The sequence below is a fragment of the Prinia subflava genome, chromosome 11 (genome assembly GCF_021018805.1).
Source record: "Prinia subflava isolate CZ2003 ecotype Zambia chromosome 11, Cam_Psub_1.2, whole genome shotgun sequence".
In the NCBI taxonomy this organism is placed as follows: Eukaryota; Metazoa; Chordata; class Aves; order Passeriformes; family Cisticolidae; genus Prinia; species Prinia subflava.
Window position 1 is genome coordinate 7,909,764 of NC_086257.1, and position 27,666 is coordinate 7,937,429.

Sequence of the window (27,666 nt, forward strand, 5' to 3'; positions counted from 1 at the left end):
TTCTTCCAGAGGTAAACTGTCGACATCTTGATTCTATAACATTCTTATCTATGAAAATATTAATTTCCTTATTTGGAAATATTTTTATTGGCCTAAATTATCACAGCTTTTTTAGGATTATTTGATCATTATAGTTCCTTTAGAGCGGCATTTAAAAATAGTTTCCAAAATCTCTTATATATTTGGAATGTTTGGGCATTTTTCAGAATGAAATTTTCTGGTTTGTTCTGATGTAATCAATTTCCTGAATCTAAATTAATTGCTTTGATTTCTCTTGCTTATTCATATATTTTCTCTTTAAAATTTTATATAGCAAATGAGCATGCAATATTTTTTGTCTATCTAATGTTAGCATCTGCAGTATATAATATGTTGATCTTAGAATGTTATGGTTTAGATTGTTTTAATGCATTGATTGAATTCTATATTGAATATTGAAAAATTAAATAGTTAATAGCCATTTAGAGAGAAAATAGAAAAATAGCCAAAGTACATGTAATTTTGTCATGTTGTACTATTTAAGTACTTTTCAGTACAATTTAGCATGTTCCTGTTAATAATTTAAAACATCTTGTAACAGATTAAAGGTGACCAGATCCAAGAAGAAGAAACATGGAGAGATGCACTGTAAGAAATGAGTTAATAACAAGAAATTGTGGGAAATCATTTTCAGAAAGTCTGAATCCCAACTTGTGCTTTATAAATCACGACCCAGAAGTAACTGGGGATTCAGCCAGATCTCATTAATTGCAGAGGAAGAGAAACTATAAAGACTGAAATTTATGTAAAACCAGTTCACTGGTCTGTTCTTTTATGGGAACTATTTGGAACCAATCTGTATCTGCAGCTCTTCTCTGGGAAATGAGTCGAAGAGCTGCAGCAGGTGCTTTAGAGCAATAAGGGATTTCCTGTGAAACCCAGTGCAGTGATGACTCACCAGTTTAATTACAGCCTTCTTCTCTTGTAAAAGCAGGACCATCATTTGTAAAAGGCTCTTGTCGAGTAAATGAGTTCTAACAGAAAATCTTTGATAGGGAAAAGAAGATGCCCATATTTTATTTTAAAGGGTATAAGATTTATAGGGAACATCTCCAGACTACTACAATGATTGGTGTTGTCTGGGTATCCCCAGAGTAACTGAATGGAGCAGCAGTAACTCTTCTTGTGCTGTCTGGATTTGCTTTATTTTGAGTTTCTGACTTATCTTTCACTTCAGCTGTTTGATTTAATTCTAAATTATATATATCTCAGACAGACATTACCATAGTTCATACAGCTTCAGGATGGTTGGAGTGGGTTGGGTTTGTTTTTTTCTTTAAAAAGATGTAGCCAAAATTACAGTTACTATTTCTTAATTTCACAATACCATTCATTTTTAGCAATTTGCATGCCCCTAGGAAATAGGGCAATCTTTTCAAATAGTGAACCACCTCCTGGGAATTTTACTATTTATTTGGAAAACCACCATTTTTCACCCCATAAAATGGGAGATAAGATCTTCCATATCCACTGTGTCTCTGCTGTAAGAGACCCCTCAGAACTGATACAACATTCCATCCTGACACGTGATAAAAATCCAGGGGACCATAATAGCTGAATCAGAAACACCCTTCAGAATATTTATTGCAAAGTAGCAGTTTCTGGTGAAAACTCCGTGGATGAAATGGAAGGAGGTTCTGGTATTTAGGGTATGGTAGACAAAAATCATTGGGCAAAATGGTTCTTTTCAAGGTCAGATGGGTCATATAACCTCAGCTCTTTTCATTTGCTGGGTTAGTTGGTTGTTTTATCTGACTTCTCTGCTCAGAAGTCATTAACCTGATTTTGTGTCTGTCACCGTCTGGCACAATGCATCTTCTTGCTGAAAGGTAAACTTTTGGTATCTGTAGGGAAAAGGAAATAAAGAAGACTCATAGTCAATATAAATCAAGAGAAAAGGGGGAAAAGAAAGCCACTTAGAAGAGTAGGTGTCATTGATTGACTGTAATTTTAAAGGGTCTTTCTTATGATTGACAAATTCCTGAGATGTTCATTAACTAATGGAATTATGGTGGCAAGTGACTGCTGTCTCCACAGAACATCAGGTTTAAAAGTGCAGAGGAATAATGGGTTTTTCCCTGCTGTGGATCAGTCTCCTCATTGTCTGGAGATCACTCAAAGACACTGGAAAGGATCAAGGAGGTTTCGCTGGTGAAATTCTTCTTTATGCTTTCCTCTTCCCAAGGAACTCCTGCTTAAAAGCATCAAATGAAGTTGAACTTAGAGGGTTAAACAATAGAAAAAGAGCACCTGGGCCTTAATATATTCAATTACCCAGAAAACAAAATCAGTTTTGTTTTTGTTAATAGCACTGAAATATGCATTACACTATTTTAATTAAAACAGTCTATTACACTTGCCATTCAGCTCATTCCTGCATATTCCCTCAGGGCAGTAGTCATGTACTGTGATAAAACATAATGAAAATAATTTATAAAGGAAACAATACAATAAATCAGTCTGATGCTTAATGAGCCTGCATTACAAGAGTGGATACAATAGTCTTTTTTAGAATATGTAGTGCATTCTCCTCAAATGACTGGAAGAATGCCCTACAGCACTTAAAAAAATAGCACCTTGCTCCATCTCAGCAGGCTTTTAAAGCACTGCACTTGCAGTTTAAGCAAATCTTGGCTCAACAAATAGAAATCTCTTTCATTTACACTAGGTTTTTGATTTTTCTGCTATTTTACCTTTAGTCAGATTCATCTGCCTCATAGGGACACCTGTAGAGACCACGGGGATTCAACTCATCTGCATACTTCAGCAGCCAGCTATTTGCTCACTGTATTCTAGAAACCCAAATTTTGTAGCTAAGAATAAAGTTATTCAGGGAGCTCCCCATCAGAAAGATGCAAAAATAGCAGGAAAACTATTGCCTTTTTTTTTTTTTTTTTATATATATTCATATGACACTTAAAGACCTTTCGAGTTCAGTGATGGAACCTGTGAATTACCTTTGCCTGAGAACTGCCAGGGAATATCTGTCATATATAAAGTTTATAATTTAATGTTTCCTTCAGTGACCAAATATGTGCACAACAGTCTGCTTTAGTGCAGTATTTGCCATTTCTGTGAAATGTGTCTGCATTTCTGTATCTGCTGTGAGGTCTGCTACACTTGGAACAATCCTTCATTGAGAATTTGATTACTCAAATATTTATAGGAGAATTCAATTGTTGTAGCAAATTAAATAGTCCAGAAGAACCAGGGCAGCACTAATGCAACAGATGATGCAACATAGCCCAAATACTTTTGAGAGAGGTGTCACTCAGGGTGACTTAATGAATCCTACTGACACAGCCTAGAGCTATTCTGCTAAAGGTGCATTAAGCTATGTTTTTCCAAGCAGGTGGATAAGAATTGAACAGGGAAAAAAAAAGAGCTCTACCTACTACAGCTGAATAAGCTGAGATTGGCTGTGAAATTGCAACATGTTTTTGTTCTTATACTCTATTAGTAAATTGGGAACAAATAAAAAGTGTGGAGGTTGTGAGACACAGAGAACGTATACAACAAATTTTCTCTGGGTGTGGTGTTTCCCTTTTGTCATTGCAGAGATGGAGTGGCTTGTGCATCATCCAAGTTAAACAAAAAATATTTGATTAGATCTTTAACTTTCCTTTAGGAAAAAAAAAAAAAAAAAAAGTATCAAAATGCTGTCAAAAAGGATTGTCAAATGCTTTTTGCAGAGACCTGAATTGGTCTAGGAGGCGAAAAACATCCTCCAAATGGTATTTTTTGAAATGCCTTTTGAACTATAACCAAAACTTTAGCATACCTGGAAGAACTATGTAATAGTTCAGGAATCCAATTTACCACTCTGGTTATTTATTATTTTTATGGGGGAAAAAAGAACAGATAGCAAAGAACGGTTCAAGTAAGTATTATCAAATACCTAAATTCTGTTAGAGAGCAGTTCCAGATCTGCTGGCTTTTTATGTTTTCTGCCTCCTCTCACACCAAACCACAAAACCACTCTGCAGCACAAGAGGAACATCTGGGATGAGCTGCTGACGCCGAGCTGCAATTGCAATTCCCAAAGACTTCAGACAGACAGACAGACAGACACCCAGAGGAGCAGGGCTTGGCCGCCAGCCAGAGCGGCCAGGCAGGAATCCTTTCCCTGGGAATCATCTGCTCAGGGCTGCAGCAGCTCTCACAAAGGCTGGAGCAAACTGCAAATCCTGGCTCACACTGGGGACAGCTTTGGCAGGGGACAACAGCCCGTGCTCCTGCAGCTGCCCCAGACCCGCCGTGTCCTCCTGAGGAACACCTGCCCTGGCTGGTCAGCAATTGCTGCTGCCAGCCCTGCGACTATTGCTGCAGGCAGCCCTTGCAGGCTCACCTCTGCTTTGGGAGAGAAGCTGGAATGCCTTTGGAAGCCTGTGGAACACGGCATTTTTTCATTTTTACAGACACGGCAGGTTTTCAGCCATGTCCGAAAAAAGCCCAGCTCTGCAGGTTACCTGCCTCAGGCAGGCTGGAAAGACAGGCTGAGCACTCTGTGATTCTACAAACCATGCCTTGCCTCAAATGTTTGCTCCTTTAGCTAAGACAACCAAAAAGCTCTGGCTGAATTAGGTGAGCAGATGTGGAATGGCCAGAAAAGGCTCCTAAAGTCTGGTGGGTGACAAAAACCTCCTGCATTTTCTCCTTCCTTATAGGAAGAAGATATAGATAGATATAGATTCTATAGTTATAGATATAGATGTAGATATAGACATAGATATAGATTCTATAGCTATAGCTATAGCTATAGCTATAGATGATATAGATAGATATAGATAGATACATACAAATATAGATATAGATATATATTATAGGTATAGGTATAGGTATAGATATAGATGATATAGATACAGATTATATAGATATAGATGATATAGATATAGATATAGATATAGATATAGATATAGATATAGATATAGATATTGATATAGATATAGATATAGATATAGATATAGATATAGATATAGATATAGATATAGATATTGATATTGATATATAGATATCGATATTGAGATATAGATGATATAGATAGATTAGGTATAGATATAGGCAGATATATTTCTGTTTTCATTGCTTCAACCATATGTGACTTTTTTCTAGGTGAATAATTTCTTTGCTTGACATAAACATTTCTGGGAAAGTCTGTTCATGTATGAAAAATGGCTCTAAATGTGAGTGATTTCAACTCTTAACTCTTGCCAGGTATTCTCCTCCTCCAACACGCTCTTTTGTGATTACCTCAGCGCTTTCAGTATGGAAATTAGTGACTTTCACCCACTTCAAATAGCACCATAAAACACACACACACAAAAAGAAACCTGATCATTCCACTCAGTGTTCATGCATTTACAGATTAGCTTTCTCATTCTAAACAAAGAGGAAGGCATTTGATGCCAGTTGTTTTCTCTTTTCATGATTAATATAGTTACTTTGGATAGAATTGAAATGGAGAAGAATACAAAACCTGCAGGTTCACTGAGAAGGCAACTATTAATTACCCCCAAAACAGAGCTTCTCTAGAATACAATTAATGTTTGGGCTTTTTCATCATATTTCTTGATACTCTTGGTCAGCAAGACGTAGTATTTGATGGGCTATTCATCCAGGTAAAATAACTGTATTCATATGCCTTATAGCATTCTATTTGTGTTTGAGAATGCAGATGATTTAAGTAATTTCTTTTTCTAAAAAAACCCCAATGAATATTTTCTAAAAAATATTAATTGCAAATATTCCATTTCATTTCATCCTTGCAAAGGTAGACAGAGGATACTCTGTTCAGAGGCCAGAGAAAAATGGGTGAAATAAGCTATACTGTAAATTTAATTTTAAGTTAATTGAAATATAAAATGATAAAATTATGGACTATGTCAACCTCTGTCAAGTCTTTATTGGACATGGGTGAACTGAAATCCATGTCAGGGTCAAATTTGGACTATTTTCAGTAAGAAAGAAAAAAGAGGCAGATCTCTGATAACTACACAGCAACCACTTTCAACCCAAATGCTGAAACTCTGAAGCCTAGAGCCTATAGAGAGTCTATACTAAAGTCTTTTCTTGGCCTTGTCAAAACATTTCTTAGGGGTTTTTTTACACACAAGAAAATGTTTAAAGTGTGGCAGTTATCCTACAAAGCATTTTCGTTCTGAGAAGTATGGCAATTTAACAAGCAACAAGAAAAAATGGCTATTAATGGAAAGTTTAGGCAATCTTAAATTAAGGCATCACCATATGTGCACACTGTAATACACACCTATATGTGCTCATTCCTGTATAGATCCAGTTCTGCTCTCTGCTATAAATCAAAGTCAGTACCTGAATAAATATGACTGAGGAGAGATTTTTGGCCCATTGCCTCTTTGGGGCATCTCATTCTATAGAATAACCAACTTGTGAGAAACTTAGCTAGACCTTCACTGTTCAGCAGCTTTTTAATTAAAAGCTTGAACCTTACTTTATAGTCATTAATCATACTAGATTGGAGTGTTGATATAATGGGCATAGTTCCCCCCCAGACACATTAACAGAAGTGTTATGGAAGTGCAGGGTAAGATGTGTGAAGATTTAAAGGTGGTGCTTTTCTCCTGGTGTGCTCTGCTGCTGCCTGCTTGGCCTAATTCCGTGTATTGCACACTCTCCCTGCCTCAGGACACACCTTTATCCCATGTGATGACACTGCAGGAGCCAGGTCAGGCTAACAGGAGAGGGGAGTTGGCCAAGCTGCAGCAGCTCTAACCTAAGGGTGTGGGAACCCCTCGGTTGTGGTGAGCAGTAAAGGCTCATGGCAGTTTGCATGCTAATGAGGCTGATCCATGTTTTGCTGATTGCTCAGTTGTGTTGTACAACACGGTTCTGTTCCCAGTCTGGGTGTCTGATTGGACCCTCACCCTCAGACCTACCCTGTGTATTGTCACGTTTTCCTCAGTTCCAGGTTTGGTTGGTTACCCCACAGAGTTCTCCTGGGTGCTGTGCATAGTTTGGGGGCACCGTCCCTATTTTCTTTTATCCCTTATTAAATTGTTCTCTTTCTAGTGCCAGCCATCATTCCTGCTCCTATTTTCTTGCCACCCTCTGCCCTGAGGTGAGGGGTCCTGAATGTTTGTCACAGCTACCCCCACTGGGACCCAGCAGAAGGGCAGCAGGACGGGGGCCCCAGCAGGGTGTGTGAGCATCCTTCTGCTCCAGCCTGGTGTCAGAGCATCCCCCTGCCTTGGAGATTCTCGGAATTGCCATTCCCTCAGATCCACCTCGGGGTTGCTGTTCCCTGAGGTGTGTGGGGTTTTCGAGCTTTTCTTGCTTGAAAGGTCTCACGCCAGAGCCAGAGAAGACAAACAGAGTCTGCCAGTCCGTGTTTTTGAGATTGTTTATTCTTTCATTATCTCTCAATTCTTTGTCAGCTCTGCAAGGCGTCCCCAGCAGAGCAGGACACGGGGCAGACTGGGGCAGACTTTATGTATGGTCTCCCTGACCCAACCACAGTCCAAAACATACTTTTTATTTACAAAACCTTACCAATTCTTACTGCCTATGTTAACATGTCATTTCTACTCTAGACCAATCCTTGTGATCCAATTCAGCAGAAAACGGGGGATGAGAACAAGAACCAGGAACACAGGACCACTCCCCAATTCCTCCATCTTGCCTCTTCAAATCCATATGCTAAAAATCCTAGATTCTACATTTACACTCTGTGATAAACTAACTTCTACTTATTTCGAATTCCCTTGGGTTGTGATTCTTCATACAATGTGGGCATTCACTCCATGGCCAGGGATCAGAGGCAGTGTCCTCCTGGGCTCTGTGTGAGGTTCTGACCCCCTTGTACAGATCCCAGACCCCCTGTCCAGTCCCCAAACCCTCCAGGGCAGCCAGAGGGATGTCCTGGATTCTGACAGGAGGTGTGCTGGGTCCCAGCAGGTACAGCTGCTGTGCAGAGCCAGGGGCAGCTCAGGCTGCACCTCACACCTCCCACAGCCTCAGTTCTCACACTGAGCCCTTTCTCCTCGAAAAATGCCACATCCACTGCATGGCTGGATGTGTCCTGCTTGTCTGCCCCTTCACTAAGGGTCCTTCTCCCCCCAAAAATCGATAGCCAAGCTCCAGGTGACTTCAGTGGCAGCAGGGCTGGGTCTAACAAGTCTGGCTTTTATAAGAAATACAAGCCTCAGCCTCGGCTGGTATAAATCAACCTAAGTCCCCACTGGAACTGGGCTAATTTACACCAGAGCAGGATCTAACTTTACATATTCTTTTCTTTTTGCTCCCTCCTATTGGCAAGAGCCCAACAGCAAAGCTTTTTGTGCATTTGTTTCACTTTGTGTAAGGTCAGCTAAGGTTTTATGTAAAACAGATGGGCAAACTTAAAAATGATTTTTCACATTGCATTGAAAACCAGTAAAAAAGCAAAAGGGGGGAAAATTACTCTTTCTGTTCTTTCAAAGGTTGTTGCAATGACCTTTATTTTACCCAATGCCTCAATTTTAAAAAAGGAAAATAACCCCCTGTTTTTATTACAGTGAAGTTGTTTTCTCTGCTATTCATAGAGGTCTTAAGGAGGATCAGCAAGAAAAAGAAAATTCCCAGTGGTTCATTGGCAGTTTGAAAATGGGAATATAGTGCCCAAGTTGTAAAATAAGGACTATATTTAAACATCCTTTAACTTATTTTGCTACATTTTTATTCTCATAACTCTGCAATTTTGTGGTAACTAATATTGTGGGACTGAAAGAGTATGCAGCCATACAGGTTACCTGCCTGGGAGGAAAATGGCACAGCAATTTTAAATAGCCTGTTCTTTTCTTCTTAAAAACCAACAATAGCAGCAACAACATTTACGTAAGTGGGGCTTTATGTTTATAGAAGTTTTCATTCTAAGGCAAACAAGACAGAAGTGTGGATTTCCCAATGGATCAGGTCCTCTGTCTCTAATTAGGATTGATATATTTAGGATTTTCCAGTTGTTTAAATGACTGTAAGCTGCAGAATTATCCAAACTGCTCTGACATCCCTATAAGACAAAGAGCACCAAGGACAAGTCAGTCTGCAGAGATCTCTCTGTGTCCTTCCCCTGCAGCTTCAGCCCTGGGTGATACATCCAGGAGAAACAGGCAGGGTAGAGAGGCTGAAAACATCTGACATCCAGAGGAGAGCAGTGAGTTCAGACCAAGCTCTGTGACCTGTGATCTGCAAAAAATGACTGCTCGAGCAGGGGACTGGCAGTGCAGAGGAAAGGGATGGCAGGAGTGTAACAATGGGCTTCAGGTACAAAGAAAGATACTGAAAAAAAGGAATCTTACAACTTATTTGTGTTGTTAATAAATAGAACTAAAACCAACAGATCTTAGAAGGAAAGTTGGGAGATAAGAATTTCAATTCACATGGAGGGACTCATTGAGACAGACAATTTTAGAGGGGATGTCCTGATCCTATCAATATCTCTTTTTTTGAGGTAGGAGTGACAGTGGTAGGAATGACATGGGCTCAGGTGATTCTGTCCTGGGCATGGGGAATGGACTGAGCTGAACTCACAAGGTCTTTTCAGCCCAATTATTTCATAGGATGAATATTTATATTTCTAATATCTAAATAGCACACTTGATTGCAAAAATTTATTTCTGTAATCCTGAGAATTCTATGACTTTTGAGGAGTTTTGAATGGACAAAGGTGCTATCAGGAAGTCTGTCAAGGCATTGACTTACTACAACATATAATGATCAAATTAAACTTTTGGTTATGCATATACAGGTATTTCACATAAGTTTTGAAACTTAAAAAAAGGCAAGTAAAAATGTCAGTGATTTAATGGGTACAATGCCAAATATTTTACCAAATTTGTATGATTTTTCAAATATATCAAAGTACTTAATGTATTTTCAAACAAAATTATTTTGTGACTGTTTTTGCCAGATACTCATATGTCATCTAGTTTTGTGCTTGCTGAACACTGTTTAGCCAGTTCAGACATTCCTGTCATTTTTAGCTCAGAACCAGCTACGTGCAATCTTATCCTGATGGATCAATTGACTGTGTATTTATTTGCAATCTAGTGTTAAAGAAAGGGAGAAAAAGAAAAAAAGCTTGCAGAGAAGTTGGGAAGTTGAGACAAATTGATGGCTTAGTAAGTTTTTAATTCATTGAACTCTACAGAAATAGAGGAGTCTCAGAATGAGGGGAGCCAATCTGACCACGTAACTTAAAACTGGCTCACTCATAATTACTTGGAGGGAAAAAAGGCAGAGGAAACTGTATATTGGAGCTTGAGGGGCTTTTCAGAACAGGAATGTGACAGTCATTTAAACTGGAAAAAAATCATCAAGACCATTTTCATTTGAGTTTACATTCAAACATTTCAGGAGACAAATAGCCTTTAAACTTTTCAAAATGCTTGGGGTACTTCAAAATTAAAATACTTTGATGTATTTAGGCAAATTGAATCCAGGATGCCTCTGCAGGGGCAGGAGAAGTAATAAAGCTGCTGACTGCTTGCAGTGGTTGAATGTTTAGTCTACAAGCTTAACAATGGTTTTGCAAAGCAAAGCGAGAATGATTTTTATTGCAGATGGCCACGATGGTTTAAGTTAGGACTGAAGCCTGCACTTTGATATGCTTATGAAACTGATATTTGGCTACCTTCATATTTTACAGAAATAAAGATAACAACCTTAACCACAAATAATTTGAATGATGCTTTTGCACTTTACAAAGGAATTGAGATGAGCTTTTTTTTTTCTTTTTTTTTCTTTTTTTCTGAAATTAATTATTGCATTCTGGTTATCTCAATCTGATATCTGTACTTATTTGAGGACACTGCCTCCAGATTCAATCCAAAATATCTGCTACTAAAGTAGTCCACAGGACTCAGGAGATGGCTATTTTCATCTTACTTTAATCATATTTATTATGCATAGGTGAGGGAAAGTCTGTAGGTAGGCTTTATCTGCCTTGAAAAAGCAGATGTCCTTTCAAGGACAGATAAAGCAGGAATATGAAAAGTTATTAGTGAGTACTCATTATTATTTCCCCAATGAATTTAAAGAAACTTTAAAAAATTATGCTAATTTAATTGCTAATTTTGATTTATTGCCTGCCAGCTTAGTATCTCAGAATTTAGAAAGAGCTTGATACTACTGCAAAAAGCTCAGCATTGCTTTTAGGGATTTTAATTTTACAGTTGCAAAGAAATTGCTTTGTATCCCACAACAAACAGAAACAACTGATTTCTTATACAGGAAGCTAAGAAAACAGACAAACATGAAAAGCCACCATCTGTTAATTCAAAATCTATTTCTGCATGTTTACACTGCAAGGCTCCATGGCCAAGTCCACATAACAGCCATGTCAAACTGATTGTCCCAGGTGTTGAAATAAATGGTCTTGTCCTTCCAAAATCATAAATATTGCATTTAAAAAATCTTATTTTTAAATAATAAACTGTGTGTCCTTTTTAATTGCCTTTGGCTTTCCAGCTTTTAGAATGCATGTGGGTCATGTTTTTACACTTTTCCATTAAGCTGAAAGAAAAAGAAATTCATTTTTCTTCAATGACACCCAAGAGTCTCACATAATCACATTACCCTAGGAAATGGGACTTGAGGAGAAATACCAAACACTGTGAAACATTTGATAAAAACATGGAAGCAAGAAACTACAAAATAGTAGTAAGCTAAGTGTGTTTTCAAACAGAAGTCCCTGCTGATCCTGGGGCAACCAAAGATCACCAGACTGAAACAAGCCCTTCCCAGCTGTGTGTTTGAGAAATCAAACAGGTGCCACGTCTAAAATGTCTGGGATACTCCTGATACAGAGGTGGTACAAGTGTTCATTAGTCTGATCCAGAGAGATAATTGTGGGGGCTTTGATGAGGAACAAACAAATAAGAGGAATCATCTGTATCTTGTTCAATGGGAAAACACACATTACTCAACCTCTGAACTTCCAAAAGAAAGAGAAAGAGCAGCAAAGCAAAGCAAGCAAAGACAGGGGACTGGTGGGGAGAATTTAAGTGAAAAAAATACAAATCTAACTGTGGTGCTGTCAGCATCTAACCATCCATGAGTGCATCTTGCTGAAAAAATAATCCTGTCTAATGAATTACAGGTATTCAGGACTCCTCTCTTAATTACTTATCAGCTTAGATAATGCCTGCTGCTGCTGAAGTTGGTAGTGTTAATAAAAATTAATGAGAGCCAGTGTTACTTCTTTGTGTTGAGATTTTCTGATTTCTTTAAGCAATCCCTTTCCCCAGCTGTTTGGTGAACTGAGCCTACCCTCCCTAGGCTGTGATTATTGACCTTGGGGTTTTCCATTCCCAGGCATTCTCCAACACCCCTTGTAGACCAGAGGGCTTCACTGGTGGACCAGCTCATTTCAAGAGCTCTAGAACACTGAAATGGTGACCTGTAAAGCAGCTGAAATGGATCTAATCCAAATGACTAATATGGATCAAGGGATAACAGTGCCAGGATACCCAAAGGAAATGTTTATAGAGGCCTTTGACCACTAGAAACAGGTTGTCCTGAATGTGGAAAAACTGGAATTCAAGAAATCAGACAAATTTCTAATGTCAAACCAGCCTCATCTGACTAAATAATACCTTTTTTTATAGTTACATGGTGTTTCTGACAATCCATTCTCAGGACTTATATTGATGGCTCAAATTTTCAAATTAGTACCTAAAGGAATATAAGAACCTTTTCTCTGCACCTGAGGCTTGATTACAAATTGCCTTCCCGTTTAATTTATTGTGGTTTCCCAGATGTGATCCTTTTTTAAACATCACAATTGGCCTAAATCTAATTGCCTTGACACAAGTGCAGAGTCGGACTGAGCCCAAAAGTTGCATTACCACTGTTCTGGATCTGCTGAGTCCTGTGCTCCATGGCAGCTGCTCTGGCAATTCCCTCTTCTCCTGACCTTGTGGACTACCCCTCTGTGCTTCAGAGATCTTTGGGAAGGGAGACAATTACACCTAATGTGTTTGGACAAGCCTAACAAGTGTGCAAATTAATAAGAATGGGATCTTCTGGTCTGTATTTCCATTTACAAATGTTGTCCTGCATTTATGCAACCTGCACATCTGCTTACCTGTTCTAACTAATGATAATGGATCTAGCAGGAGGAGGAGAACACAATATTCCCTCCAGGGATATTTTGGGGAGGGGGCAGGGAGAGCTCCTTCCTCTACTGAAAGTAGGAACCTTAACCAACTCCTTAAAGCAGGGGATGGATTTCTTATCTAATTCTCCTCTTCAGACACAGGAGGAAGAAATATCCACCTATGCATGAGTGTAAGCATCTGGGAGTTGGGAAGAGCACAGCAGGTCACCCCTGGCAACACTCACATTTAAGCTGTGTGAACACATTTTCTGATTTATTATAAAATGAAGCAGCACTTTTGGCTCTGGTGTTAAAAACAAAATAAAACCAATGAATACAAACAGCTCATGGCAATAGGTGTGTGGTATTCTTCATGCGACAGTGAGGTCTGTAAGCAGGCTTCATTTCGACTCCTAACATTGCTTTTCTCTTTCTAAAGCAGCCCTTAAACAGTTTTTAGCTAAACTACATGAAGCAAAAGAAGAAAAGGTACTTTAATAATACATTGCTTCATTAAAAAATTGTTCAAATGTTTCTGCAGTTCTGATCAGTGGAATTTATGAGTAAATGAATGTCAAATTAAGAAAAGTTCCCATATTACATTGTTTGTGCATCTCATTACATGAGCATTTCATAGCTTTTTAATATTCATTCTGAGGCAAAAAGCATCTGTAGGTATGGAAAAATTTATAGCCCAATCTCTGACTGAAAACACAGTGTACATCTTTTCTTTCTGAAAACACAGTGTACATCTTTTCTCCCTGGAAAAACAAATTTCCTCTTTTCACCTGAGCACAAATGGCAGCATAGTAACACAAGGTGCAGGTGTTGTAAGATAGCAAATACACATGAAGAGAATCTCCCCAGAAAAGCAATATTTCCAGGGAGGCTCCTGATGTGGCTTATCAGCTGTGCTCAGCAGTATTGCAGTGCTCGGACTGTGCTCCTGCAAGCTGCCAGGACTCCTTCCTGAAGGGTTCAACACTAAATTTTGATGGTGTGAACAGAAATAAAGTGTTTCTGCCTTTGCAGGTTTTTTTGCCAGGGCTCTCTGTGGAGCCTGGAGGATGGGCAGCCCTACAAAGTCTTCAAAAAAGGAGTAGAATCCTCCACATATTTGCATAATTCTCTGTCAAATCTTACATCTAGGATAAATTTTTGCATACCTTGTTCTGGTATTCACAAAAGAGTTCCCTCTTTCCAGTTCTTTGTCCACCACAGCAGTACCCATTTTCTTAAAAATGAAAGAAGAAGAAAAATCAAAATTAATAATTTCTCTCCTTCTGAAATCTTTCCTTTATGGAGGAAAAGACATTACTTTTCTTCAGCTCTGACTATGAGCTAATGCTAGAAATGAAGCTGCTTCTCATCACAATTTTAGCATTTATTACCTTTACATGGAAGATATATGACTTCTAGATTATTAGATAATCCTGTAAATCATGGCAACTGATTTAATTGTATTACCTTTCCTTAAATAGTGTAGTATTATTCACCTTGTGCAAAACCCTTTTGCACAAGTCACAATGTAAAGGATGCTATGAAGTTTTTAAGAGCCTCTTTCAAATATTGCTATGAGTACAAAACACCCAGGATTCATGTACTGAGTGCTAAAATATAGATTACACAGAGTTGGTGGGTGTATGAATTTTAGTGCATGTCTATCAGAATTGCAGGGTTTTCATTAGCTCATTACTGATCATTATTAATCTAAAAAGGCCACTTGGAAACTGCCAAGATTTCTCTTTTCAGAACACAGACACTCCAAATATTTGGAGGAACACTGCGTTTTCCATCAGAGGAAACAATAAGTATCAAGTCCTAATAAGCTGCTGAATATTTCAGCACTTGTGAAATATGAACTCATGGAATCAGAGCTGCTGTTTGCAATTTGCTGTCAGGTACAAAGGGATTGTTCTCATATATTTGGCATTACAGTCAGCTAATCCTTGTCTGATTTTTGTGTGTCACAAGCCAGTGAAATAAAACTATGGGATGTTGTTTTATGAGCAATGCAATAATAAATTCCCAAAGAAGGTTTTGTCTTAAACCCAAGCCTGCAAGTAACAGCTTGAGGAATGCTTTCTGGAATCATACTCATTATAACTTGGACCCGGTTTCCACAGGAATAAGATCTGAAACAGTATCTCTACACTAAACCTTTAGGCTGGGATTCAGAATATGCTTATTCTTTTTAGTATGTAGAGGATATTTTTGGCTTATTGCATTAATAGAAAAACATAGTGAAAGATGATTATGAGTTTTACTCTTGTAAATCCTGCGTATTTTGGTCTAAATTTGTAGGATGTTTGGAAAAGAACGTTTTGATTTTTTGATTCTAGTGTTTGTGGAGAAACTTGAGGACCATTTTAGATTTTGTTTAGCTTAGTAATAATATTAACAATAACAATCTATATATTGGCTTAAGTTTAGGAGACCAATATCCAAAGGTTCCGAAATAAAGCTTTTTTGAAATGTCCCCGTGTCCGATAAGGTCAATGTTGTTACAAGGCTACAGAACTTAAATTTTAGATAAAAAGAAAGAAAAAGCAGGTTTTAGTTCACTGTGTTCACATCTCTGGATGATTCCCAGATGACATGCTGGAGAAAGAAGCTCGTGGTGCTTTGTTAGAGATGTATTAACTCATGCTATTGTCTTGTACATCTATTACAGAGCACCAGCATTTTAATTTCAGAGAGATATTAATAATTTCTAAAATTATTTTACCTAATTTTCCTTTCCTTTAAAGGGTCCTTCTTTCCAAGCACTGTGAAATTTTTTCCACCTTGATTAATAGGTCACAAAGACTTTGGGGAATGGATAGACACCAGTGGCAGCAGGAGCAGCAATTGGTATCTCAGCCTTAGTGGGAAGGTAAGGTCAGGCAAAAACATAAAGCATGGATAAATACCTGACATAAAGAGGCCTCACAGAGTACAGAAGATGAAAATGATTCCTTAGTGAAATGGATCTTGAAACATGAGCCTGGTGCTGCAGCATAGTATTTGGTAAGGAGAGGAAATTAAATTTTACTTTTAAATTTTAGATCATGTATCTTTTAAAAAAGAGATTTACTGATAAGATGGGTATAAACCATGGTAGTAGATGGGCTTTTAAATGAAGGCATTCACATACTCATATTTTAATGTGCCATGCCCTGAGATAATACATTATATCAGAGGGCCCCAAATTGTTTCACAGCCCTGATCATCTTTTAAGGGAAACAGGAATTTTTGGGACCCCTTTCCTTTTGGATGACACTCGAGCTCCCAAACATCAGAGCATGTGTGTGCACCCCAGGCCTCTCACACTCACCAGTGTGGAGCCATGCACCAAAGGAGCCACTCACCAACACTTCTAAAAACAAATGTATCCCCTGCTCTTGTTCTCTTTCAAACATGCAATCCCATGGAGCAATTAATTACTTATTTCTTTAAGTAATTAATTGCTAAATGCCAAAGAATTGTTGCAACATTGTTTGTAGAAGTAACAAAATTACTCAAAGGTTTTAGGAAAGTCTTCAAGAAAGCAATTATTTCTAGTTGTAGTCAAAATTATTTGTTATATTAATTACCAATAATCTCTGCCTAGACATAATTAGACTGGAAGCAATTTTAAAGTGGTACAATGTAATTATGTCATTAATATGAAAAATAACAGATTATTTTACTTTAATTTGACATATTATATGTTTAAGAGCTTTCCAATTAAAGAACAAAGCTTTGAGTTAAAGAACAAAGTGTACACCAAATTTTGGGATAATTTCTCACAGCAATAGCATGTTTAGGCACATATTAAGATCTGAACATTTACATTCTTATTGAGTGTTTATAAATATGACCTGAACCTAAGTTTTCAATAAACTTCCACTTTGGACCTGAATTAATTGCTCTCCAATTAAGCAGAGTAGTTCTAAACTCTTGTACAAATTTTACTCCTACAAGTTCTTCTGGAATGTACCTTTCAGAGATACCCATGCTCATCTCAGTAAGAGTGATCTGATGAACAACATAATTTATTCACATTTGTCATTGGTGGTTTTTTAGTTTTCTCTTAGAATTCATCTCTAACATTTCAGCATAACCTAAGCACAGGCTTATCAATAAGCAAACATTTGGTGTAGTCCACTGATGTCTGTTATGTCTTCCTCTTTTTCCCATATTTTTCATGGTGACAATAAATAAATGCCCAAGGATTTTCCAAATTTAAATTCAAATCAGAAAAGAAAAAGGGTGATTTCAGAACAGAATCATAAAATGTGAACTAGTGATACAGAATGTTTGTCTTTGGGAAAAAAGCCCAAACAAACAAAGAAAAAAGTTCCAGGTTTTTAATAAAATTAAAGTACATATCACAAAGGAAAAATATTTTGCTGAAAACTTTCCATGAACTTTTTAGGAGAGGACCAGTTTTTGAAACACATTTTCAAATCACGTACACTTTCAGCAGTGAATAATAATATTTCTGGTAAGTGATTTAACATCATTTAGACAAAGCTTTTGGTCTTTTTTTTGTTGTTGTTGTTGTTCAATTTTTTTATATACTATGGGGTTTTGTTCTACAGAATATCATTAATGATCAGATAATTCCATAAGCACAAGCCCACAACAGAAAGATTGGCTATCTCAGATAATTGCTTATCACCTATAATAACACTAATTTTATGAGAATTCACTGACAAGAAGTGTGAAAATATACCCTAAATGAATATTGAGGAGCTACTTTCATTTGTATCATTGTACTACTGCAATTTTTTGCCAGAGTGTTTTGACAGAGGCTCTTCTGCTGAGGAATGGAACAGTGACCCATAAATAGCCAGAATCCACGTCAGGAACTCTCACTTGCTGCTCCCAGACCATTCTTCAGAGAGAGAAGGCTCTTCTGTGGACAAGAGCATTTTGTTGTGTTCTCTAAGCTGAGCAGCCTCTGGTCGGGTTTTCCTGAGTGTCTGCAAGCCCCTCCTGCAAAGGCTGACTCTTGAAAGAGTCATTGGCATCTAAAAGAAGGATGCAAATCAGGGTTTGTGCAGCCTCAGATGCACCACCTCAGTGAGGAAATTATTTCCAGGGTTTTAATGTGTAAAGTATTCCAGCACCTTTTAAAACGGGTGGTATATATAGAAGAAATTAGTGTAATCCCCTCTTTTCCAAAAGCATTTTGTTTAAAATAAATACTTCTTCTTGCTGCTAAAGCATCTGCTAAACCTGCAGATAAGACACTGTGTAGGTGCTGTTTTCAATTTTAGGAAGATTCCACCTGAGTGGAATTATTAAATTATTTCTAGGAGTAAATTATTTCTAGGTACCTCAATTTCTGGAACGTATTATAAGTTCCTACTCTCATAGTATTTGTCAAAACAAAAACAAAAACAAACAAACAAGCAAAAACAAAACAAAAAAACCCAAACCAAACCAAACCAAACCAAACAAAAAAAACCAAAAAAAACCACCCAAACCAAAAAACAAACAAACAAAAACAAACAAACAAACAAAAACCCCCACAAACAAACAAAAAAAAAGCCACACAAAAAATCAACCAACCAACCAAGAAAGCCCCAGAATCCTGAACATATTTGGCTCAGTTTCTCCATTATTCATTGGTACTCATGAGAGACCTAAGTTCCATTTACTGGAATCTGAGGAGTCTGAAATTCATTTTCGTTTCAGTGTTGAAACAAAAAGCCTCCTACTCTGTAATTGTCTTTAGCTTTTAGGTAGCTCAGTCTTTTCAAAGTGAATAGCTCATTTTGAATGTGATTGAGATTTTTATGGGAAATTAGTACCATTTGTTTGTTAAGTAACTTTTAGATTAGAAGTCATGGTAAAAGTGGAATCAATTTATGGAGCATTTCAGATTTTGATTTTTTTCCTTCTCATATTTAGTGATAACGACAAATCCCTTTTTAATGAAGTTTTAAAATGAAATCTCCTGTGGCTTTTTTTTAATCACCTATTTACTTTAGATCAAAACTCTTATTGTCCTGAACCACAAGCATTATGCAGACTAAAAATGCCATATTAAATCTGTCATTTTAATTCCAAGCCATGGATTGCACCATAATTTATAGGATAAAATTATAGTAACAAATAGCAGTGATGATGTAACACTGTATTTCAACATGTTTTACAGCACCACAATGTTATTCTAGTGATTATACTGTAGTTGGAATAAATATTACTAAATTTGAGACAGATTTATTATGGTTTTAGACTTTCTTTTACTTGGTCCAGGAAACAGAGGATTCACACACTAACTCTTATTAACATTAATGAGCATTAATTGCTTATCTCCCTTGTGTACCATGAGGAGTTTCCATCCTCTGGCTGTCCTGTATGTTAGCACCTTTTAAGGTTTGGTTTGGGACTAGATCGTCCCTCCGGTTTCAGCGCTGTGTGAAAGGAGGCACTGAGCCAGGAAAACATTTCAATCCTTCTTCCCTTCGTCTGTCTTGCCCCTGAGCACCCATCCAGGGGCAGTCACTTGGGTGAGAGGAGCCACGCCAAGCCTTGTGCAGTCTTTGTGCAGCTCTGGTGCTGTCCTGGGTGAATAAAGTGCAAAATGCACGGGCAGGTCCAGCCCAGCCCAGCCTTTCTGCCCCTCGTTCCAGCTGCAGAGAGCCAGGAGGGACCTGAGGGGCTGCAGACCCTCATTTTGCTTTAGTGTCATAAACTGGCAGGTAAGGTCTGGTTCCTCATTACACTCATCCTGAAAAGACAGCTTCAGGTTTGGAACAAGTAGATTGTCATCAGAGAAATCTGAACACCCGTCGGAAATAAACTCAACCCACACTTTTGGTGAGATGCTGAACAATGGGAGACACTTGCACTCTCCTACTGGCTGGCCATTGATTGCCATCATTCTTGCAGCCAGAGGCATCACTCTGTGATGTTAAGGAGAACCATTTATGGCATTTTCAGCTAGCCCCAAAACAGCAGAGGAAAACCCAACTCCCAAGAGGGTCTGTTCTTATGTCAGCAGCCCAGCCCTGCAGACTGCCATGGCTCTGGCTGTCCAAGGCATGAGGCTGGCAATAAAGAGTTGGATTTCTGACCTGCTTGCCAGTATCTCTGAGGAAGAAAGGACGAATCCTGTTTCATCTGTACCAGTGCATGCCATTTACTTCAATTACCTCGGCCTGAAATAGCTGATTTCTATTTGAGATTTACACTCTGGTATCAATACTTTAGAGGAATGGCTCTGTCTGCCTGTGAAAAGTTTCCTTCCACATTATAAAGTTTATGTTTAACTTCTGTTTCCATATTTATTTTTAAAATAATTTTTAACATCTCAAAAAATAGTATCTTTTAAATAACAGTCCCCTGCACACCTGATTTGTGAGGTTTAGCCTTGTGCTCAAGCCAGAATCTCACAGACTGAGTGCTTAATGGAAATGAGCAGAAACTGGGTGAAATTTCTCCATTATGAGTTAAAGCTTTGAGAGCTTCAGAGCACTTTGGGGCAACAGAAGGGGGAAAAGTATGGAAACCAGTTTCAGCTTTTCAGTTTGGAACCTGTTTTGCTGTAATTTTAAGACACGATCTAACCCACAGGTAATTGATCATAATGAAAAAAATGCATTAATGAAAGTAATTGACAAAAGCCAGTACACCTGTCAAAGAAGAGAAACCTTGAAAAGGAATGGTGAGCTTTTGAAGGTCAGGGCTCAGTGTGGTGTAATCCCTACCATCTGTGTTCAGGCTGGTGCTATTCTCAGACTGTCATATGCACTCTCTTCTTTGAAAATAACAGACAAGGGAAAAAAGGCTTACCCGACAGGGAGCCTAAATGTAGTTAGTTTTATAGAAAATGAAAAAGCACCACTGTATAAACTTAAGATGACCCTTAATTTTCCTTCCCCTTGACCTACACACGTCCACAATTGGTTTCAGAGCTGCAGTGACACTGGGAATGAAAATAACTAAGGGGCCAATAAAATGTAGCAGTTATAACTGTGAGTTGGAATGGTAGGCAACCATACCCAATGCAAGCAGCCAAGCATGGTATTGCCCTGCAGACTCACTAACCTGATCAGGAAATTCCAGCCTTTCCTTCAGCTGAGAGAGGTTCTTGCCTTGAACCTACAAAAAGCTGTGGGAGGATTCCTGTGCTCACACCAAATTTGCAGCCCATGGTTGCCCCATCCTTTTGGATTTTTTGGGATGTCCTGCTCCCTAAAGCTTCTGGACATTCTCAGACAGCAGGGAGCAGCCTGACACACTTGTGTGGGATTAGTGACTGGGAGCACATTCATGTGCAGGATCTGCAGAGCCCAGACACAAATTCTCAGGCAAAGCCCACTGCTTCACAAGCCATAAGGCTCCAACAGGCAGCCTGGAAATGCAGCTCCTGATAGAGGCACTGCTCAGACAGAAGCTGTGCTCGAGGCCCTGTGTGTTCTGAACACCACCCACCAGATATCAGAGCAGTCAGCCTCCTTCAGGCTCGGCTTGGCATGCTGCTTGGGTGACTTAGAAAGCATGAAGAGAGCCTTCTTCACCCACAGAATAGCATAGCAGCTGACAGGTCACCTTGTGTGGTCTGGAGTTCAGATCCCTCAGGCAGACGAGGAAATTGAAGTCAGGTTTCCCACACAGTGACAGGATATATTAATCACAGCACTATTATATTAAATAAAGGCATTAGCTCCTCCACGGCAGTTCTGCTTTGAAAGAAAAGGTTTAGAAATGCAGCTCCAGAAGCTGGAAGGGAAACTCCAATTGTCTCATCCAGACTTCCTTGAAGCATCTGAACATGAAGTCCCGATGAAGTATAACATTTAACACACCAATTTGTTCTTCTTAAATCATCAAATGCAGACGTAGCTGCCTGCTTGCTTGTTTTGTTTCTTATTCTCCCTTTTTCAAACATGCACATACATCCCTCAGGGAGCCTCACTGGGAAGTTGCTCCTTCCAGAAGGTGGACAGGTATCTGTAGGGATCAAACACTTGCTCTTCAGGTTTCAACCCCTGCAGATTTCTTTCCAAATCTATTTTAGATTATTTCACACTAAAAATTCAAAGATGTGAAAAATTTTCAAAATTCCCAAATTTTCTAACTTACTTTCAAAATACAGCCAACACATAGCAACAGTAGGCTGCCACTTGGAGACTTTTTTGTTTTAGACATTTTTCTATGAGAAAGGTTCATCTAGTAAAATAATGATAAAGGAATTTTTATAGACCTTTTTACTGCAGAGTGCAGACATATGAAACTACAAAGCACAACCAAACAGATCCCCCAGATGTCAGATTTCATGTACTTTGTGGGAAATGGTGTATATGAAAAGCTGCTGTTTCTGTTATCTTTGAGTCACAGAAATGGTGTGACTAAAAGAGCAGGTATAAATACTATATATGTCATATATACTCCTTGCTCCTGAGAAGAAAAATAAAAAATAAAAATGTCTGCTTCCAAACCAGAACACACCACATAAAACATCCCTCTGTTACGTGGAGATTCCTGGGAAAACAACCACCATAAAAATAACTTATAAAAAAATAATAGTGTTCCACAAATGTCTAATTAAATAGGTTCTCCACCTCTTTGGAAGAAACACATTTTATTTGCCCTCATTAAGGTGACCTAACCACTGTGCTTCACCCTTCCCTGCCTGCATGATGTAATCAACACAATCCCTGAAAACAGCAAACACCAGGCAAAGAATCACCTTTCTCTCACTGAGCTGTAACTGCCCAATCAATTTTAAGCATATACCTCAATTAATGATTCAAAAGACATCCTGTTGAGCCTGTATCATCTGATTTTACAGTATATACAGGAGTTCAGAACTGGATCTGCCTTGAAAGGCAGTTCCAGAGAATCGTCACTAAAACCTTGTCCTTGCTATTCACACTCACTCAAAGTAAACATTTATCTTACTATTTTTAACTTTGACCTGGATGCACTCTCTGCTGCCAGAATGAAACCTCTCGCTCAGAATTGCAAGCCGGCAATTCTGGCAATTCTTCCTCTTGTTTGCATTAATTACCTTTTCCAATTAATTCCACTTCTTTACCTTTTTCTCCACTGTATGTGTCTCAGGACGTGGTTTGCTTGCACTGGAGCTGAACAAGGCAGGTCAGAGGAACTGAGGGAGCCTGAAGCTGCAGTAGCACACAGGAACATGCCGAGCCCAGCTCACAGCTGCTCCTGTGGCCAGATGTGGAGGACCTCAGCACCTTAGAGAAAAATTGGAGTTGGTACAAAAGGTGGGAAGTGTTACTGGCTCAAGGAATGCTTTTGCTGGGATATTCGTTGGACAGTCAGGAGAAGAGATGTCACAAAAACCAGCATGGGACTAGACTGAAATCTCTTGATTTATGGCTGTTGAAGCTGTACAAAGGAATGAAAATTTCAGAAAATAAATAAATATTCTAAAGAATTCACACCTTTGGACTTGACTTTACTAATAACAGAAAAGAAAAAGGAAAGGGGAATAAAAAATCTGAAATCTAAAATTGAGATGGAAATGCAGTGAAGCCTTACTGGTCTGAAACTCAGTGGCCAGTGGCAAAAAGATGGAAGGATGCAGAAAGGAAGAAATGCGGAAGAGAATCCTAAAACTCTGCAAAATTTTTATTGAAATGCATAAGTAAATATTTTTCTGTTATAGACTGCAAAAACATTCTATTTTGAAACTTCCAGTTTGGTATTTTATGCACTGGCTTTCCAATCTCAAGGCACACCTGAAAAAATAAAGTGGGGAAAGAAGTAAAAACATTCATAGGGGGAGCATGTCCATGCAGAAAGAGTGAAAGAAGCCAGATCACAAACAAAGCTACTAAAGCAAGAAAGAGATTTCCATTTGCCATGAAGCTCATCATCCTTTAGGAAAAGAATCTGACAATGACTGGGAATAACTTTCTCCACTCACAGTTCTAAGCAGTTTATGTCAACATTTTTCTCTTGTAATCCTCAGGGTAATTTATTTTTTTCTGCTACAAGAGGTATCAGCTCTGTTCAGCATGTAGTAGGTGCAGAATTTGTACATTACAGCATGATTGGTATGTTGCTAGGACTATCTCCTGCATTTTAATTAGCTGCACAGCACAGAGAAGGAGCTGCTTCCTTGCCTTGCACATCTGAAATGAAGCACTCTACAGAACAAGCCAGGATGTGAAGGGGCAGAGATGAGGGTGTGCTGGGTGTGCAGGGGCAGCACATGCTCTGCACATGCACATACCCCTCCTAATTCCAGCTTGTCACTGTTGTTTTGGCTCTCAAGCCCCCTCTGCTTTTTCCCAAAGCCACTGGAGAGCCAGCAGGAGACCACACTTGCTGAGCAGGACTGCCCAGTCCCTTCCTGGGCTGGCAGGCTGGCAGTAGAGAACTTTCATTCTGTACATCTCTATAAATTGCACAAAAAAATGCCTGGGGAACCCTGGTAATGAATACATCAACTTTTACCCTGCCCTGTAAAAACAGTATGAGGAAATGATTTCTGTGCTGCAGAGGGGGTACACAGGCTAAAAAGAAAACACAACACTTGCCAGAAAAATAAATGCCCTGCTCCATCAGAGAGATGAGAGAGAAAGATAAAGTGCTCTGTTTATGCCATGCCATCGTACTGGGTTTGCATGGCAAGGTCTGGGGAAAGGGGAGCCACAGGGGTGAGTGCCAGAAGCTTCCCCTGGGTCCAAAAGAACACAAGGGGACAGAGCCACTGCTGGCCAAGGCTCAGCCCCTCAGCAGCAGCAGCACCTCTGGGATGATGTGTTAAGGAAAGGGAAAAAAACCTGCACAGCTGCACCTGGGGAGAGCAGTGAGGATGTGGGAGAGCAAAAGTCCTGCAGGGTCCCATGTCAGTGCAGAAGGAGGGGCAGGAGGCTGTCCAGGCAGTGGAGCTGGGATTCTCCTGCAGCCCCTGGTACAGCCCATGGGGAGGCAGCTGTGCCCCTGCAGCCCGTGGAGCTCCCTGGGGAGCAGAGATCCACCTGCAGCCCGTGGAGATCCCTGGGGAGCAGAGATCCACCTGCAGCCCGTGGAGGTCCATGAGGAGCAGAGATCCACCTGCAGCCCGTGGAGGTCCCTGGGGAACAGAGATCCACCTGCAACCCGTGGAGGTCCCTGGGGAGCAGAGATCCACCTGCAGCCCGTGGAGGTCCCTGGGGAGCAGAGATCCACCTGCAGCCCGTGGAGGACCCAGGCTGGAGCACAGGGATGCCCTGTGGGCTGTGTCCCATGGGGTGAGCACTCTGCATCAGTTTTGCTGGCAGGACTTGGGACCCTGTGGGGGACCCACAGTGGAGCAGTCTGTTCCTAAAGGATTGTGTCCCATGGAAGGGACTTACAGTGGAGCAGTTCATGAAGAGCTGCAGCCTCTGGAGAGGACTTTTGTTGGAGAAGTTCGTGGAGAATTCTGTCCCATAGGAGAAACCCCACACTAGAGCAGTGGAGGAGTGTGAGGAGTCATCTCACTAAGAAAGAAGCAGTGGGAGAAATAATGTGTGATAAACTGACCAAAACCTCCATTCCCATCCCCCTGCATCACTGCCAGGGAGGAGGCAACAAAAATGGGAAGTTAAGCTGGGAAGGAAGGAGGTCTGGGGGAAGGTGTTATAAGATTTGGGTTTTTTTTTTCTGTTGTTCTACAGTGATTTGATTGGTAATAAATTCAATTAATTTTTCCCTGAGTCGAGTCTGTTTTCCCTGTGTTGGTAACTGCTGAGGGATTTCTCCCAGTCCTTATCTCAGCCCAGGAGAATTTTATTATATTTTCTGTTCCCTGTCTAGCTGAGGAGGGGGGTGATAGAGCAGCTTGGTGGGCACCTGGTTCCCATCTGAATTGAAGCAGACTGCAAACCCTTCCCCTCATTACCAGGGGACAGATATCAACACAGGTACACACAGTTCCTATCTTCCAAGTGGTGCTGCTTGCTACCTAAGTGGAAACTGAGGAAGTTCTTTCACTTAAGAAGAAAAGCTGGGGGAAACAAATGAGGAAAAAAACCTGTCATATGATCTATTGTTAATTCTCACAGTTATAATCTTAATTTGCAAAATGCAGCATACAAAACCTCCCTGATTCTGGTTAGTGCTTTTGTCCAGCAGCAGCAAGACAGCAGTGCCTGAGCAGCCCTTGGTCCCCACCTGGCTTATCCTTTGTCAGGTGCCAATTCAATCTTTGCAATTTTTGCTCTGCACTCTGCTGTTTCCCGAGTCTGATGGAACTGGGAATGGGTATTGTTGGGATAACTCAGGAACAGCAGGAGGTTTGTGCATTTCATTCTCCAGATCCTGGAGTTTGTCAGCTGAAGTCCAGTTTTCAACTAGCCACAGCTGAGCTGAGAACAAAAATAACCACACAGCCTACGATTTGAGTTTTGATTGAAACAGCTTTCTGATTTATTTGCCTCAGATAGAATCCTTGTACAGACCCAGGCTGCAGAAATAGCAGGAGCGTCTGAGATGGGGAATTGCGTGTCCTGTCCACCAGCAGAGCTGGATGGGCTGCTCCACTGTACATATTTATGGAGCTGAGCTGAACCCTCAGGGTAAAAGTGAACAAAGAATAGACTGTTTTTCTCCTAAAGCATCTGGGTGTAAGTCTTATTTTGCCAGCAACCGTGGTGTTTATGGGCATGTTTTACTGGAAACCTGCTGCTTCTCACAACGTTTCCTGAGTGACTGTCTTAGTAAAACTGCATCTGGAAATGACAAGCACACAGCTGTAAATCTGAAAAGCAGTGTGCAGCCCTAATAGCTAGCAGCTACAGCACAGCTGTCCTGCTGAACGCTGGAAAGATTTACAAAGACAAAGCAGAGCAATGAATACGTTTCTGAGCGCTCTGTGATCACATTACACCTCTTCCTCTTCCAAGATTTTTTTGTTGCAGACACAGAAGGGATATCACTGCTCTTCGAGTGAATGCCTTGGGCAGGTAACCTATTACTGCTCACCTGCCTAAGGCACCCAGAATTTCTGCCCTGTACCTGCCTTCCAAAGCAGTGGCTAATGTTGTATCATTTTTCATTTTCACCTGAGTTGGATCCATGACAAGAGCAAGACCAGGAAAATGAGCCATCTTAAAAAAATATATATATACTGCTACAGTGATGGTGCAGCATTTTGAACATTGCAGGGAGTGAATCATCATAAAACAGATATACATGAGGAAGAGATGTAGGAGAGTTGGTCTGTTCATTCTCGTGTGCCCCAAGCTGTGGAATCCCCGACCACTCTGGGTCTCCTGAAGCTCTCAAGTGCCAGGAAGCAGCAGCAGGAGGTGCACAGAGGAAACAACCAACAGGCATTGCAGGAATACCAACCTGGCTGGCAGGAGAACTGCTGCTCCACTGGACCAGCCACTGCCAGGGAGGACTGGGGACTGCAGGCGAGGTTTTGGAGTATGAACAGCATGGCAAAGTGCCCAGCATTGTCAAGAAATAGAGTTGCTCTCTTCTGTGTAAAAATCTAGGTGATAAGGTACTCATTTAAAAAAACCCACACCAATAATTGAATAATAATATTAATAATAAAATTACTAAAAAATAAAAAAAAAGGTTTTTTCCATTCC